The 17,482-nt window shown below is 46.3% G+C and overlaps 1 pseudogene; it reads left to right on the top strand.

Moving 5' to 3' along the window:
- Window positions 1-42: 42 nt before the first annotated feature.
- On the top strand, window positions 43-17,107 carry LOC124622735 (annotated as a pseudogene).
- Window positions 17,108-17,482: the final 375 nt, after the last annotated feature.

Here is a 17,482-nt window from a genome sequence, read left to right as displayed (position 1 = left end):
GCGCCGGCTGCGGCTGACATCTATATGGAAATGCACTGACGGATGGCGGCCGGGGCTCGGCTGCCCGCGCCGCGTGTCGTGGACGGCAGGGCGCGCCGCCTGCCAAAACAAGGCGACCTGTCCGCGAACCCACCCAGGCGTGTGCCACCGCGAGCAACCTGCTGTGGCACTGCGGGCAGAAAAAAGGCCGACGGACGGTCCACTAAAGCAGCTCCGAAACTCGCCCATGAGGCACGAAGCCATTCAAATAAGGAGGAGGGGTGAAGATTTATGGCAGGAGTTATGGGAGATGGACGAAACTGGCAGAAGGACTTCTCAGTTCTTACCAAATGTAAGAGAGAGAATGGGAATGAAATATTTTGAGCCGACTCGGGGATGGTTTCACTTCCTCACTGGTCATGGCCCCGATCCGACATATCTATGTCGGTTTGGGAGAAGGGCGACGCCCGCGTGTGAGTGTGGCGCATCGGAGTGTACTCCTGACTATGTGGTTTACGAGTGCCCCCTTTTCGATGATGTAACAGCCGCACTACGACAACAACTGCCGAGTATCAATACTTACGACCTACTGAGACAAGAAGAGGCTTTTCAAACTGGTTCAAATGGCTCTGAGCACTATTGGACTTAACTTCTATCAGTCCTGCAGATCTTAGAACTACTTAAACCTAACTAACCTAAGAACGTCACACAGATCAATGCCCGAGGCAGGATTCGAACCTGCGACCGTAGCGGTCGCGCGGGAGACTTTTCAAACACTGAATACATTAGCCAACGAGGTATCACGAAAAGTGTTGACAATATTCTTGAGAGACTTTCGTGAGTAGTTGCTAATCACCAATTGCGTCCAGCACTCCGATCCCGTACCGCCTGTTCGTGGATAGGTCGACTGTTGTTGTTGTTGTGGTCTTCAGTCCTGAGACTGGTTTGATGCAGCTCTCCATGCTACTCTATCCTGTGCAAGCTTCTTCATCTCCCAGTACCTACTGCAACCTACATCCTTCTGAATCTGTTTGGTGTATTCATCTCTTGGTCTTCCTCTACAATTTTTACCCTCCACGTTGCCCTCCAGTACTAAATTGGTGATCCCTTGATGCCTCAGAACATGTCCTACCAACCGATCCCTTCTTCTAGTCACGTTGTGCCACATACTTCTCTTCTCTTCAATTGTATTCAGTACCTCCTCATTAGTTATGTGATCTACCCATCTAATCTTCAGCATTCTTCTGTAGCACCACATTTCGAAAGCTTCTATTCTCTTCTTGTCCAAACTATTTATCGTCCACGTTTCACTTCCATACATGGCTACACTCCATACAAATACTTTCAGAAACGACTTCCTGACACTTAAATCTATACTAGATGTTAACAAATTTTTCTTCTTCAGAAACGCTTTCCTTGCTATTGCCAGTCTACATTTTATATCCTCTCTACTTCGACCATCATCAGTTATTTTGCTCCCCAAATAGCAAAACTCCTTTACTACTTTAAGTGTCTCATTTCCTAATCTAATACCCTCAGCATCACCCGACTCAATTCGACTACATTCCATTATCCTCGTTTTGCTTTTGTTGAAGTTCATCTTATATCCTCCTTTCAAGACACCATCCATTCCGTTCAACTGCTCTTCCAAGTCCTTTTCTGTCTCTGACAGAATTACAATGTCATCGGCGGACCTCAAAGTTTTTATTTCTTCTCCATGAATTTTAATACCTACTCCGAATTTTTCTTTTGTTTCCTTCACTGCTTGCTCAATATACAGATTGAATAACATCGGGGAGAGGCTACAACCCTGTCTCACTCCCTTCCCAACCGCTGCTTCCCTTTCATGCCCCTCAACTCTTATAACTGCCATTTGGTATCCATACAATTTTTAAATAGCCTTTCGCTCCCTATATTTTACCCCTGCCACCTTCAGAATTTGAAAGAGAGTATTCCAGTCAACATTGTCAAAAGCTTTCTCTAAGTCTACAAATGCTAGGAACGTAGGTTTCCCTTTCCTTAATCTAGCTTCTAAGATACGTCGTAGGGTCAGTATTGCCTCACGTGTTTCAATATTTATACGGAATCCAAACTGATCTTACCCGAGGTAAACAGTTGGAATCCGCCACGAGCAGGACTAGGGAGACTGGGGTGATCTATTTCATGGATTTGACACATGCACCGGATATGACGTAGATTAGTTAGTAGTTTAGAAGAGTAAAATAGATTATTAGACTAGGAACCTGCAGCGACAGTGAATTCCTTGCCTGCCTTGTGTCAGAGGCACGCTCATCGGGTTTAGCTCGATGAGCAAGGCGCTCAAGTAGGTTTATACTAACACTGGCACAGATGTAAAGCTGCAGGCAGGTAACACTAATCACCAGTAGTCATTAGAAAGTAATGCTAACATCAGAAATAGTCTGCCCATTAACACAAGTAATACTGTCTGTAGTCTTGCAAATTAATATAAAGTTGCTGCAATTGTAAATAACATTGTAGAATATTAGGACACACTAATCATTAAGGTCGTGGGTTATTCATGTATAATTATTATGATTGGAAATAAATATTATATATATTTTTTAAAGAAAGCCATTCAAATGTACGAGTAAATAGAGTACGCACGATTAATGTGAAACGTCTGTGATTGGACGCCCGTCCTGGGGGGACTAATGTCTGTGTTTTGTAACTGAAAAGAACTAACATGTGCCTGATTTATTGCGCGTGTCGTCTTTAAGTGCTCCAGCGCAGTTCTTAATCTTCATGCATTGTAACACGAACAGTGGCGACACACTGCCCTGAAAGTTATCGTCGTCGAAGAGTTGGAACGACACTAGCACCCCTAGCGGCGAGAAAGCCAATCGTACGATTAATATTTCTTTTTTTAAATATTATTCTACTTGATTTAAAAAATATTTGTTATAGTTTTGTTTCCAAGGATCGGTGAATTACCGACAGACATGAATCATCACGGAGTAAGAGTAATAGCTGGAATATAAGTGACAGTTTGTCTCGGAAGGTTTGCTACTTGCTGTGCCGTCCGAACGAGACACAGCCAGGGCGAAAGCACCACAGGTGCTGTAAGAGGTCCATGACTAAGGAATTTGTTGCTAGCGCACTCGAGCACATGTAATTTCGATAGATTGCTCACGCGCTGTCTGCGATATGTAAGCCATAAGAGAATCTCAGACCAGAGAGCAGTGTTGGCTGCAGCAGGAACTGTGTAGCAATAGGAGTAAGTAGTAGCCAGCAGTCATGTGTATCGAGTTGGCTGGGCCGGTCTTGGGGGGGCGATGGCGGTGCCTGAGCGATGTAGTACAAGGTAAAAGCAGTCTTGCGCATATGTACTATTGCATATCACGTCCCATGTAAATGCTTTTTTAAAAAATCTCTTAATAATAATCTTTCTTATAAAAAGTAACTTTTGACAATCATTCATCTCAATTTAAAGTATTTACTAATTTCTCTAATCCATGGTCATCCCGATTATTGTAAAGAAAAATCAGTTGTTTCTTTTATACATGACAAATCTACCGGCCAGCATTGCACTGGGCTGTGCCAGAAAATTTTCTTATAGGAGCAGACATATATGCGTTATCCAGCGACCTTATTGAGGTAAGAATTTTTCATTTTATTCAGAATGAATTTTCAGGGCCAAGACGCAGCATTGTTGACGTCCAACTTTACCAGTTTAGATTCACACCCAGTCAATTATTGAAAGGTTATAATAGAGCCACAATTTTATTGAGAGATTAGTCACATTTTTATCATTGGTAGGTTACGGAATTTCTGTTGGTAGGTTATACTGAATGTCAATGAATGCAATAATTATTTATACGCGGCCGCGGTGGTCTAGCGGTTCTAGGCGCTCAGTCCGGAGCCGCGCGCCTGCTACGGTCGCAGGTTCGAATCCTGCCTCGGGCGTGGATGTGTGTGATGTCCTTAGGTTAGTTAGGTTTAAGTAGTTCTAAGTTCTAGGGGACTGATGACCTCAGAAGTTAACTCCCATAGTGCTCAGAGCCATTTGAATTAGTATTTTTTTTTTATTGTTGGGAGGTTACAGGGCAAAGATGCGAGCTACTGCCAGTGTCATAGAAACTCGCCACTTATGTGAGTTCCACCAGCGCCACGAGCGGCGCTGAGAATGAAGATATCGACTTCGCCTCGGCCAGTTGCCGGCCGAGTGCAATCCGCCAATGACCGGACGGCAACCAACAGAAGCCTTCTCGGAAAACAGAAGAGCAGCTCTCGCCCACTTCCTTATAGATCATCGTCCAGGGCTGACTTAGACAGGCAACATCGCTTAGTGAGCTCTCAGAAGTGAACAGACAGTTGCTGTAAATTGAATTTGCTGTGTACTGTGAAGCTTACCTGCGATTATTTGCGCTTAACCATTGAGGGCCTCCTTTGTCTTATATTACATGCAGTGCTCCAGACTTCATTATTCAAATAGTCACAAAGACGGGTAAACCTTTTAAACTCATTTGTGTGATTTTTTTTACTGATTTGTTGGAGTGTTGTAGAACCTTCGTTCTCCTATCCTATTATCTGACCCTGGGACATAGGTGCGTAATAGTGGCAGGGGGAAATTGTCTTACGGTGTACTGCGCCAGAAGCCGATTCACGAACTCATGAACTCGGCCTGCCGTAGAAACAGTGGCACGACCTCCACAGCAGTAGCGAAAAGTCTTGTACCTTCCGCCGCGAAAGTCGAACACGCGCCAGAACAAATGGACGTGGTCAGCCCATAGAGAGCTCCGCCTACACGGTGGCTATTCCGCGCAGCGGCTCTCGCACAGCGAGGGCGTCACCGCTACGCCACGTGCAGACAGCGGCCAATAGCCGCTCCCTCCGGTTTAGCATATAGGGACCCGCTCTGCCCTAGTCCTTACCGTCACCTTCGTGAAGCTCCTGTCTCTTTCCTCTCCACCCTGGCCAGGCTCTACAATGTAGTCCTGTCCACCGGTTACTACCCCGACCTGTGGAAAACCTCCCGTATCCTCATGTTCCTTAAACCTGGCAAACCGCCGTCCGCCGTCTCCTCCTACCGTCCCATCAGCCTTACCTCGGTCTTCAGCAAAAGGTCCTGGAATCTATCCTCACCCGACGCATCCACCAGCATCTCCGCCAGCACCGCCTCCTTCCCGATACCCAGTGTGGCTTTCGGCCGTCCTTCTCTTATGACTACCTTCTCCTTCACCTCACTCATCTCCTTTCCGAACAGCTTAATTCCCGTCGCTCCGCAATCTTCCTCTCCCTGGACCTCGAACGTGCTTATGACTGCGTATGGCATTCCGGTCTCCTCTTCAAACCTTCGCCCTTCTCATTAACTACGTCCGTCTGATCGGCTCCTTTCTCTCCCGCCGTCCTTCCTATGTCACCATCCATAACACAGATTCCTACACCTTTCTCCCCTCCGCCGGTGTGCCCCAAGGCTCCGTCCTCTCCCCCCTTCTGTACCTTTTGTACACGGCGGACATGCCGCCGCCGTCACCCCCCGTCCACCTTCTCCAGTTTGCCGATGACACCGCCTTCCTTGCCCTTGTCCCCACCCTACAGCGCTCCCAGCACCTTCTCCAATCCCATCTTGACCGGTTCACCGCTTGGTGCAACCAGTGGTTGCTCAAGATCAATCCCTCCAAAACCCAGGCGATCATTGTCGGCAAAACCACCCCTTCCTTCCGCCTCCTTGATTTCTATATCACCATCTATGGCCGTCCTCTCGCCCACACTCCCACTCTTAAGTACCTTGGCGTCACCCTCGACCGTCGCCTCTCCTGGACTGCCCACCTCCGGACAATCCAGGCCAAGGCACACTCCCGACTCAGTCTCCTCAAGCTCCTCTCCGGCTGTACGTGGGGTCTGGACCCCTCCACCATCCTCCACACCTATAAATCCCTCATCTGCCCTATCCTTTGTTACGCCCATCCGGCTTGGATCTCCGCCCCCCTACCATTTATAAATCCCTCCAAATCCTTGAACGCCATGCTCTCCGCCTCACCTATCGCATCCATCTCCCCTCCCCCACGCGGATCCTGTACGATCTCATCCCCTTCCCCCACCTCCTCCTTTTCCTTGAAAGGATAGAGATCCTGTACACCTCCCGTAAACTCGATCCTCTTCACCCACTAGTCTCCCCGATCCTCTGCCACCCCCGCCCACTGCCGCGCCTGTATTCCCACGTCCCACCCGGTCTCCATCTCTCCACCCTCCTTACCCTCTCCCACGGTGACTTCCATCAGCTCCCCCTCCCTGATGATGTCCACCTCCCTTCCATCTACCCCTCCTATCAACTTTGACTCTGCCCCACCCCCCACTTCCGGTGTCCTTTCCTTTCGGCACCCTCCCTCCCTTCTCTTCCCTTCCCTTCTCTTTCCTTTTCCCCTGTCCCCTCCCTCCACCCCTCTTCCCCCGGGCTTCCCATCCCCCTTCCTCCCTCCCCCCTATCTCCCCTGCCCGTGTCATCTCTGCTCTCCACTCTCCCTCTCCCACCCCCCTCCCCCCCTCCTCCTCTCTTGGCAGGTCCTCGGACTCGCGCACGCTCAGTGAACATTCGCGCGCCGGAGATCATCGCCATCTGTGTCTCTTGTGTGTGACGTCGTTTTGTGTTTTTTAGTGTCCGCCGTCACGCTTCTCCGTTCACTTGTGCCGTCGGATTCACCAGTGTTCAGTGCGCCGTGTCAACGTGTTTTCAGTGTCGTTTTCGTCGAGTGTGAACGGCTCCGTGTTTTTTGTGTATCTGTGACCACTCTTTTTTGCACGGCACTTTGTTCATACTGATTCTCCATTCTGTGTTCTATTCTTGTCGACACTATGGCTGAAGAGCGGCGTAGCATGCCGCTGACAGCCTACCTGTTGTTTAGATATTAAAATAACAATAAAGGAAAAGAAAACCTAGTCCTGTCAGTCTGGTACTCGCTCTGGATTTCGTTTCTATCTCGGCGATACTGCGTTCTGGTCGTTGCTCGTTGTTGGCGTTTGCCTGGCTCTGGTTCCGACTGGATTTACTGTTGGTGTTTGGTGTTGTGGTTTCCACAAGCCTCCATTGTTTATCTCTTCCTCGTTGTGTCGCTCATAGTCGGTCGTGGTCGGTTGTTGTCGGTTGTCGTTGGTCTGTCGTCCGACTCGTGCTTGTGTTTACCCGGTGGTGCGTGCTCCACCGCCGGCGGCTTCCCCGCCTGGCGGCTCCGATCCGCAGCCCAAGGCGTTCCCGCAGTTGGTTTTGGTTACTACAAAAAGGGCTTTACAAAACTGGCGACCAGGGTTTACAGAAGTACTCTCGTACAGGGCGTAGGGAAACTCCCATTAAAGACTTCTACAACTTGTAGAGGGGAGTGAGTACACTGTTTCCGTGCTGCAGATGCTCGAAAACATGTTTGCTATGTAGTAAGCAACAGGGTAATCACGGTGGGGGGAGGTTACGACGGATCGACTGATGTCATTAGACGTTTGCTCTCTGACCTGGTTCGAGCCTCATTCACCTCTTTGTCAGTGTTGTTGTGGATTGGCAAGACAGCCAACCCAGTATGAGAGGAAGCCGAAAGCCACACGTTTTAGCTCACGCAGGCTGGCGTGAGGTCTGGAAGAGGTCAAGGAAATGAGACTAACAAAAACCGTACGTAGCTGCTGGAATACTTAACTTTAATCCATAATTGGTGAACATTGGTCTTGACGGTACATGTTTTACAGCATCAATAGTAACTGGTAATGGCGCCTTGCTAGGTCGTAGCAAATGACGTAGCTGAAGGCTATGCTAACTATCGTCTCGGCAAATGAGAGCGTAATTTGTCAGTGAACCATCGCTAGCAAAGTCGGCTGTACAAGTGGGGCGAGTGCTAGGAAGTCTCTCTAGACATGCCGTGTGCCGGCACTCGGTCTGCAATCACTGACAGTGGGGACACGCGGGTCCGACGTATACCAACGGACCGCGGCCGATTTAAAGGCTACCACCTAGCAAGTGTGGTGTCTGGCGGTGACACCACAAGTGTTATAGCAACGTGGTTGAGTACATGTTTGCAGAATACTCCATGACCCTTCTGAATGGCGAAGTTCACGCTAACTGAAGAGCTCCTCGTCGCCTTTTTCAAGATCGTTATCTACAACGTCTGACTACATACCATACCCTTTTCGCCACAATTAGGCAACGGCTTCGAGACAGAGTACGTTCACCATCAGCAGACGTGGTGACAGTGGTGCTCCAAAGAGACGCCGCACACCAGAATTGAATAAGGCCGTACTGTATCAGGTTGAAGAGAACCCATCAACCAGTACACGAGCAATTTTTTGACCTTTAATCAGTGTAACTATAAAATAAGAGATGTACTGGGCCACACCTGAACAATTATTTGTAAAACTGATCGTGTTACCAATTGTTTTCTAATGGCTGTAGCACGGTACGTTTCCGGGCATGGTTTCCATTTCAGAACATTATCTACTCACTCCCCTCCACAAGTCCAAGAAGTTTGCAAAGGCAATTTCCGAACACTCCCTATAGTATACGCAGAATTGTTTACACTAGAGGCGGATTATCTATGAGAGTTACTGTGTGACAACTACGTTCGAGTACTTTCAGTAAGTGTCTGAGAGTCGTGCCAGAGTAGACGTCGGAACCGTTTACACATACCAGCGTGAAACATTCCGTGAAAGCTGAGAGCTCATTCTCCGCGACATTTCTGAGTCATAGTTCTGCGCGTGAAAGAAGAGTTTGCTATGGAGTAGATGTATTCTTAATACTTTATGAGGAAAAGAAAAAACGAAAACTACCGCATTCATGGTGCTCAAGAGAGTAGATTAGGTGGCTGCATACTTTAGACCATTCAAGTGTGAGACTTCGTACACAGTGGTAAGGAGAGGTGGGATACAGAGTGGTGAGGCAACTGTAACTGTCGTCGTAGGAAAGCTGGGCAGGTGCAGAAATGACTAGCGGGCAAGTTAACTGTAAACAGAAGATTTACTTAACTTGTATTTCTCCAAACGAACTCAGTTCAAATAATGCAGCAGGAAACAAAGTCCAGCTATTACGAGAACAACGACGATGGTGATAGAGCCCTGAGTAGGCACCGTCTGCATAGCTCTACGTAGCGACGTGGCTCCAACAGCAAGTGGGCTTGCTCGCTGACGCCAAACATCCCGTATTGCGGCGGCAGAGGGCGCCCCAAGTAGAGAGCTGCCGCACCCGTGGCTCGGCGGGCGCGCATCATTGGGTCCGCCGGGTCCCGCGCGGCCGCTGTCGGCGTCAGATCGAAACTTACAGCTCCATTGCCAACTGTTATATATCGGTAGGATGGTATCGATACGTGATACCACAGCAAAAATCTCACTACACTTTGAGATGAAAAATCCAAAACGATATTAAAATTTTACGAGAATGGCAGCGATGGAGATGGAAGAAACTCATTGTAACTGAACCCAAAACTACGAAGCAAGACACCGTTATGGACAAAACCGTTTCTATTAATGACACACTGCTTGTGACACTAAGATTTCTAGTATCAACAAGATCTAGTCTCTTCAGTATTAGATAAAATAAGAATTATGACGGAATACCGTTACACGAGATTTCATCTTGATAGCCATACTCGTCCAAAAGTCAAATAGGGCGGATGTACGATAAAGGCAGCATTTCTGGACATCCACTTATTTGACCGTTTTTACTTATATTGACTTAACGAACCACTCGTAAATTCCTGAACGTCTGCTTTTTAACACCGAATATAATAATATAATCAATAAAAACGTCATAAAAATTGTAGATAAAGCTGTATTACTTGAACATAAACGGCAGTTTTCAGAGTTCCAAGACGGTTATCAGAATACAACTTCACTTGTTTCTCAATGTCATTTACTCTGAGTTATAGAAAATCTTTTGCCTGATTTCTCACACTGTGGGTATTCTGGTAAATATCTTCTGTGGGTGTGTTAAAAACTGCAGACAAGTCAGCCACCAAACTTTGATTCTTGTCCCAGTTCCCGTATTCGAGTAACTGTACATTCCATAATGCTGGCCTTTCCTCGTGCAAACTAGTTAACTGTACAATTTCATCCTGAGTCCACTTCCGGTCAGCTTTCTTCATGACACTTTATTTTACCGACGCATCGCTGACATTCACTTCACAGTGCGTATCCATAGCGACATTAGCGTGAACTGTTCCGACAATACTAGTACATACCGGGTGGTTATAATTAAAGTCGCGGCTCCTCCATGCCTCGTCGGAGGTTCGAGTTCTCCCTCGGGCATTGGTGTGTGTGATGTCCTTAGCGTAAGTTAGTTTAAGTTAGATTAAGTAGTCTGTACGCCTAGGGACCGATGACCTCTCCAGTTAGGCCCCATAGGAACTTACCATTAATTTCCAGTTTACAATAATTAAAGTGCGGAGGTCCAGTGTGGACTGCAATCATTTCATGGCAGCGAAACTTCGTGGATGTGCAAATGATTTAATGGGGAACCAATTTACACTGAAAACAAATTAGTTCCAACTGGGGCACCAGGCGTAAATCTGACGCTGTTTACTGTTAGTATGATATCCACGCTGTCATTTGACAAGCCATAAAGTGAGTGAACAGTATGCCTGTCGAGTAGAGAGACAGTCGCTGTTAGTGAAACTGGTTTATGTGAACGGCAATTACAGTGCTGCATTGAGAGAGTTTCGCCAACTGAAAGGTCCGTGGAGAGGTCCGATGTCATTAAATGGTTTAAAGAAGATGATAATGAAATTGGAAAACACGGCTGAGCTTGACGTAGCACCTGTCAGAGGAAGCCGTCCTGTCCCGGTGGCATTTACTGACGAGGTTGCTTTTCCTGTTACTGACCACGCAGTACATGCCCTGGTGGGCAGTGCTAGTGTTGGTGCAGTATCACGGAACTGTCCATCCCATGGTCAACAGAACGTAAAGTTGTGCGGTCTGTATTACTCTGGTACAGACGCTGCAGCAGTTGAAACCTCATGATCCGCAGCAACGTTCTGAATTTGCTCTTCGTTCTCTGGCCCGGATTGAAGTTGATGATATGTGGCCAGTCAGTAATCTATGGAGTGAAGAGCCACATTTTATACTACGGGGTGCATTGAATACAGAGAACTGCCGAACCTGGGGTACTGTTGTATCTCGTGTTGTGCACGAAGAACCACTGCATTCGTCTTATGTGAATGTATGGTATGAAATAAAAAACACATTTATCCTCGATTCGTTCTTTCAAGAGAATACACCAAGAGGGCCTATCAAGTGAACCGTGGTATCTGCACACTATCGAGACCTTGTCCAGCATGTGATTCCTGCTTCGGAAGATCGCAACTGTGTGGGAACCACTGTTTACATGCAAGACAGGGCAACATCTCATGTGGTTCGCCCAGCGGAAGATGTGCTTAATGCAACCTTCCACGCATGTGTTGTCTCCAGAGGTTTTCCAGATGCACGGCCTGCAAGATCACTTGATCTCAATTCAAGTGACTTTCGGCTCTGGGGATATAAAAAAGAACACGTTTTCCAGGAACATCTTCGGTCTCCACCTGATCTGAAGGTCTGTATACAGGAACACGTTGCTCAGATTCCACTGGAGCTACTGCGAGCAACTGCTGATCACGTCGTTTTACGGGTACAACATTACGTCGAAGTCTCCGGTGCTGATGCTGAACAAAGTGTGTAAGCGGTGGTTAACAATAAAAACAATAGTATGCCTTTCTCACATGTTTGACCTTTTCTATCCACGTCCAGTTCCTAATTCACTACTCATGGAAACATTTCTGTACGTCTTATTTGCATTCACAGCACCCAGATTTGCCGCTAGTGGCCAAAACTGGAACTAATTTTTTTCCGGCTGAAATCGGTTCGGCATTAACGGATTAGCACATCTACCAAGTTTCGCTGCCATACGATAATTACAGCCCACACAGGACGTCTGGAAGTAGCTGCACTTTAATTATAACCACCCGGTATTTATAAAACAGTGAGATGCAGTATCAAGGTGGCACAATGGATAAAAAGCACTAGACTCTCATTCGTGTTAATGTACGACCGAGTCTCATCGGTGCAATTTTGTTTCCGTTATTAGTTCTACATAATATATGCATGATGCTTTTATAAATTCTTTGCTGCGTTGCGTTGTTTAAGTCAATAACTTACGAAACAGGCTAGTTGCTCGTGCTGTTCGTCGATGAGGTAAAATGGGCGATTTCACTGTTCAGCAACACGCCACGGCCACAATTTATGACTGAAAGCATGCAGTTTCGTGATTACTTCATTTAATGTGTGCGTCCGTACGCCAAAATATTAGGTTGCTGCATACGTTCGTAGCGTTTTTGTTTTGCATATTGGTATTCTACTTTCTATGAGTTTAATTGTGGATTGTCATATTTTATTTGTAGTTAACTGGTGCCAATTGAGTCTAGGTATTGTTATTTTGTGGTATGGAGGTAGTGAGTGGAGGTGAGAACTCTAGAAAATTACCAGGTGCAGAAATCTGAACATTTCCGACACGTTCTTCTGTTTTTCAATAGAGGGGTGACAGCAGCGGAGACAGCCAGAAATATTTGCGCCGTGTAGGGGGATACTGGCATCGGACAGAGCACGACAAGACTTTGATTTTCTCGTTTTAAGGAAGATCGTTTTCACATTAGTGGCTCTCCACGTTCGGTAACCTTCGAGGTTTGATGAAGATAGTTTTAATGCAATAATCCACGTCATTGTATTCGAGAACTAGCAAATGTGAGGAACTGTGATTGTTTCACCATCGTGCGACTTTTGCTTGCAATGAGCGAGGTTCAAAAATGGGGTGTACGGGTACCATATGCTCTATCTCAAATATCAGCGGTTAGCTATAAATGCATATCTGCTTGCTCGTCGTCAAGTGACTCGTGAACAACAACGACCATTACTATACTGTATCATTACTGGCGTCCGCCCCCCGGTAGCTGAGTGGACAGAGCGACAGAATGTCAATCCTAAGGCCCCGGGTTCGATTACTGGCTGGGTTGGAGATTTTCTCCGCTGAGGGACTGGGTGGTGTGTTGCCCTAATCATCATCATTTCATCCCCATCGACGCGCAAGTCGCCGCAGTGGCGTCATATCGAAAGACTTGCACCCGGCGAACGGTCTACATGACCGGAGGCCCTAGTCACACTACATTTATTTATCATTACTGGTGACAAAAATGGTGTTTTTATGCTAACATAAGGAAAAGAAAGGAATGGTAGAGTCCAAACAAAGCAGCAATTGTTATGTTTTTTTTATTCCAGTCTTTGATGACAATATACACTACGGGCCATTAAAATTGCTACACCAAGAAGAAATGCAGATGATAAACGGGTATTCATTGGACAGATATATTATACTCCAACTGACATGTGATTACATTTTTACGCAGTTTGGGTGCATAGACCCTGAGAAATCAGAACCCAGAATAACCACCTCTGGCCGTAATAACGGCCTTGTTACGCCTGGGCGTTGAGTCAAACAGAGCTTGGATGGTGTGTACAGGTACAGCTGCCCATGCAGCTTCAACACGATACCACAGTTTATCAAGAGTAGTGACTGGCGTATTGTGACGAGCCAGTTGCTCGGCCACCATTGACCAGACGTTTTCAGTTGGTGAGAGATCTGGAGAATGTGCTGGCCAGGGCAGCAGTCGAACATTTTCTGTATCCAGAAAGGCCCGTACAGGACCTGCAAAATGCGGTCGTGCATTAGCCTGCTGAAATGTAGGGTTTCGCAGGGATCGAATGAAGGGTAGAGCCACGGGTAGTAACACATACCAAATGTAACGTCCACTGTTCAAAGTGCCGTCAGTGCGAACAAGAGGTGACCGAGACATTTAACCAATGGCACCCCATACCATCACGCCGGCTGATACGCCAGTATATCGATGACGAATACACGCTTTCAATGTGCGTTCACCGCGATGTCGTCAAACACGGATGCGACCATTATGATGCTGTAAACAGTACTGCCTTTAGTGCACCCAGATTCGTCGTTGAGTAAACCACCGCAGGCACTCCTGTCTGTGATGCAGCGTCAAGGGTAACCGCTGCGTCTCCGAGCTGATAGTCCATGCTGCTGCAAACGTCTTCGAACTGTTCGTGCAGATGGTTGTTGTCTTGCAAACGTCCCCACCTGCTGACTCAGGGTTCGAGACGTGGCTGCATGATCCGTTACAGCCATGCGGATAAGATGCCTGTCATCTCGACTGCTAGTGATACGAGGTCGTTGGGATCCAGCACGGCGTTCCGTATTACCCTCCTGAACCCACCGATTCCATATTCTGCTAACAGTCATTGGATCTCGACCAACGCGAGCAGCAATGTCGCGATACGATAAGCCGCAATCGCGATAGGCTACTATCCGACCTTTATCAAAGTCGGAAACGTGATGGTACGTATTTCGCCTCCTTACACGAGGCATCACAACAACGTTTCACCAGGCAACGCCGGTCAAATACTATTTGTGTATGAGAAATCGGTTGGAAACTTTCCTCATGTCAGCACGTTGTAGGTGTCGCCACCGGTGCCAACCGTGTGTGAATGCTCATTTGCATATCACAGCATCTTCTTCCTGTCAGTAAAATTTCGCGTCTGTAGCACGTCATCTTCGTGGTGTAGCAATTATAATGGCCGGTAGTGTAAATTCCTTTGACGATGACCGGTTTCACTCAGTAATGAGCAACTTCGGATTTTGATACACTCTCAAAGACGTCGCCTCAGTGCAACTAATGATGACACATCAATATTTCATCTAGTGAAAGCGGCAATGCCCCATGCAGAGCTGGGGACATCCACGAAACATAATGTTACGCGTCTGGCAGACCAGCGACGGTGTGGTGCACTGCAAACTGCTTCTCCTCGGTGCAACCATCGCTGCTGACATCCATTGTCAACAACTGAGTCGTCATGCAGACACAGTTCAAGAATAGTGACCAGAGAATAGTGAAGTGATGCCGCTCCATTCGCTAGACTGACAAAATACACTGTACAGGGATTCGATTGGGAAACTGGGAAGTCATTCCGCACCCATCTTATCGCCTCATATTGCGCTCTAAGATATTTCACTTTTTCCACTCTGTATCGAACAACCTTGAACGAGTTTTCTTTACGGATAAAAATACGCTCCGAACATGTTTCGATGATTCTTCGCCTCAAAACCACGTGATTTCCACAGTCGCGAAATCGAAAAGTTACCCCAATACTGCAGATTTGTAAATGGTGACGGAGAATATATTACTGATGACCAAATTCTTTATTACATATATGTGTTGGGCTTGTTGGAAAAAGTGATACGAATTTATGCACCAAACCACTATAGTGTCGAGACGAGGTAGCGTAAAAACTGTGAAATTCAGTACAAATCGTAGACTCAATATGGCCGCTGAAATTCACGGAGTATTCTCAGCTCTCCCGACAATGCCAGTGTAGCTTTTGTTATGTGAGAGCTACGGTGAGCAGCTCCAGAGAGGTAGAGATTGTCATCTACATGAGAGGTCTAGACTCGCAGAAAGCGAGGTCTAGACTCGCAGAAAGCGATTAACATTTTGCCCCACTCTCGGACAGCGCCGATGAGCTGGCGTTCGATGCTGTTTACACGATACGTATTACTCGCAAAAGCCCTGTGAGCGTGAAAAACTATCACTTGTATACCCAGCTTGAAAACAGTCGAATCTCCTTACTTCGTGGCCTGAACTACATGAGCGTTTTATTGTCACGTCTGTGTGACTTTCTGTTTAGCTACAGTTGTGGTGGATTATTTGATACGATAAATAATGTAGGTATTGGACTCCATACAAGCATCCTCCGTCCCACATTCAGTGATTTGGCTGAAAGTATAACGAAGAAAAATTCACGTTCTTGAGTAGATATACGACATCTTTCTTCAGAAGGTGTGCTGTTTACTAACAACTTTTTATTCGCAAAGGAAAACGTCATTCATCAGTAAATATCTGTACGTTACCAATGAATCTTAAGTAAACTGCCCTATAATGTACTGTTTCATATCTCCAAAGTCTTTGGTAAACTAAGTAAAGACAAATGTTATTTGCTTATTCCCGTTATTTATTGCACTATATACACTCCGTTTTGTGAAAATCACGTTAGCTGTTATTATTCGTATTCATCGGGTGTCGTACCCGTCAGTGTAGCTTACTGCCCATTGGCACGCTGCTGTGCAGAGTATAGGTGATCTTACGTCGCTAAATAATTCCTAGTCAGATGTCACTACAAGTCAAACTTTACTACAACTTTACTATCGAGTTCTTTCTGCGTGGTTCAGAGATCATTGATTTAAAGTGTACATTTTACTTTGTGCTAGCCCGCAGGTCGTGGTCTACTGGTCGTGAAGAGTAGCAAATATGGATGTGATGTAGCGATATTTTATAGCTACCAAAAATATACACCCTCTGCAAGTGGGGTTGGACAATGCACATGAAGCTGTGTGTAGTTAAGTCTTAAAAGAAAATTCAGGAAATTCTGGGAGTGAAGACTCAAAGGATTCCGTGACTACCGAGAACCAATGATGATGCCACTGTAGAGGTGTGGCAAGTATTTTAGTTGACGTCAGCTCCTGTGGTATAACCTGTGTATTTAGTTCTCTCGACTGCAACTGGAAACTATGATATTTTTACACGGACGAGAAGATGGGGAATGTTGAAGTGTGTCTGCAGACATATGGACTGTGGTTTTATCACTTGATGAAAAATTTATCATTTCTGAAAGTCATTCATGCAAAGTTAATATGTATGGCGTTGAATAATATAGGAAGCAGGAACAAGTTCTGGATTCCAGAGGATAATTTACGTTTAAAATAGCGTACAGCCAGCTGACAAATACATAGCAAGTGCTGCTGCATCATTAACTTGTTTGGCGTTAGTTCTGGAAAATTTGTAGATGCGTTTGCACATCATGCTATGCCTATCCGCTTCCGGTGCTTCTCTCCAGACTTGCAGGATCGGACGATGATGAGATGAAACTGTATGAAGTACAGCATGCTAATATTGTCGGGACAATCTCGGGACATTCTGCGTGCCAGCCCAGCGTTAAATATTCGGCAAACAAGCAACATTTTACTTCAGGCTTTTCTGGTCGCACAGTACGCATTTAGGATCTCAACAGCAGATAGTGTGTTCAAAAGCCCATTGAATACACAAATTAGGTGTGGGGTATGAAGTAGACCTATGAGTACAACAACGTGTCTGGAGGTCGTTGCATCAATGTGTTCACATCTGGTAAGTGACGGCGGCCAGGACGCCTGCTGGTGTTTAGGCCAAGTCTCCGCCTGCATTTTATTACATTTTTACTGCTACTTTTTAAAATCAGTAGATGAAGATCCAAGTTACTCTAATATAGCGATTAGTGTAGACTTTGCGTCACGTGACAGATGGTCTTAGAGCGTGAGAACTGTGCAACGAGTGGAGACAGTGTTGTGTTGGAGCAAATAGAGACAGCAGGGATTCACCTATGAGGCTTGGAACGAGGCAGCATAGCTTCCATCATTTATACGAGGCTTATCCAGAAAGTAACAGACGTA

The sequence above is a fragment of the Schistocerca americana genome, chromosome 7, assembly GCF_021461395.2.
Source record: "Schistocerca americana isolate TAMUIC-IGC-003095 chromosome 7, iqSchAmer2.1, whole genome shotgun sequence".
NCBI lineage: Eukaryota > Metazoa > Arthropoda > Insecta > Orthoptera > Acrididae > Schistocerca > Schistocerca americana.
The sequence above is the reverse complement of the archived record's forward strand: the minus strand, read 5'-3'. Positions and strand labels throughout refer to the sequence as shown.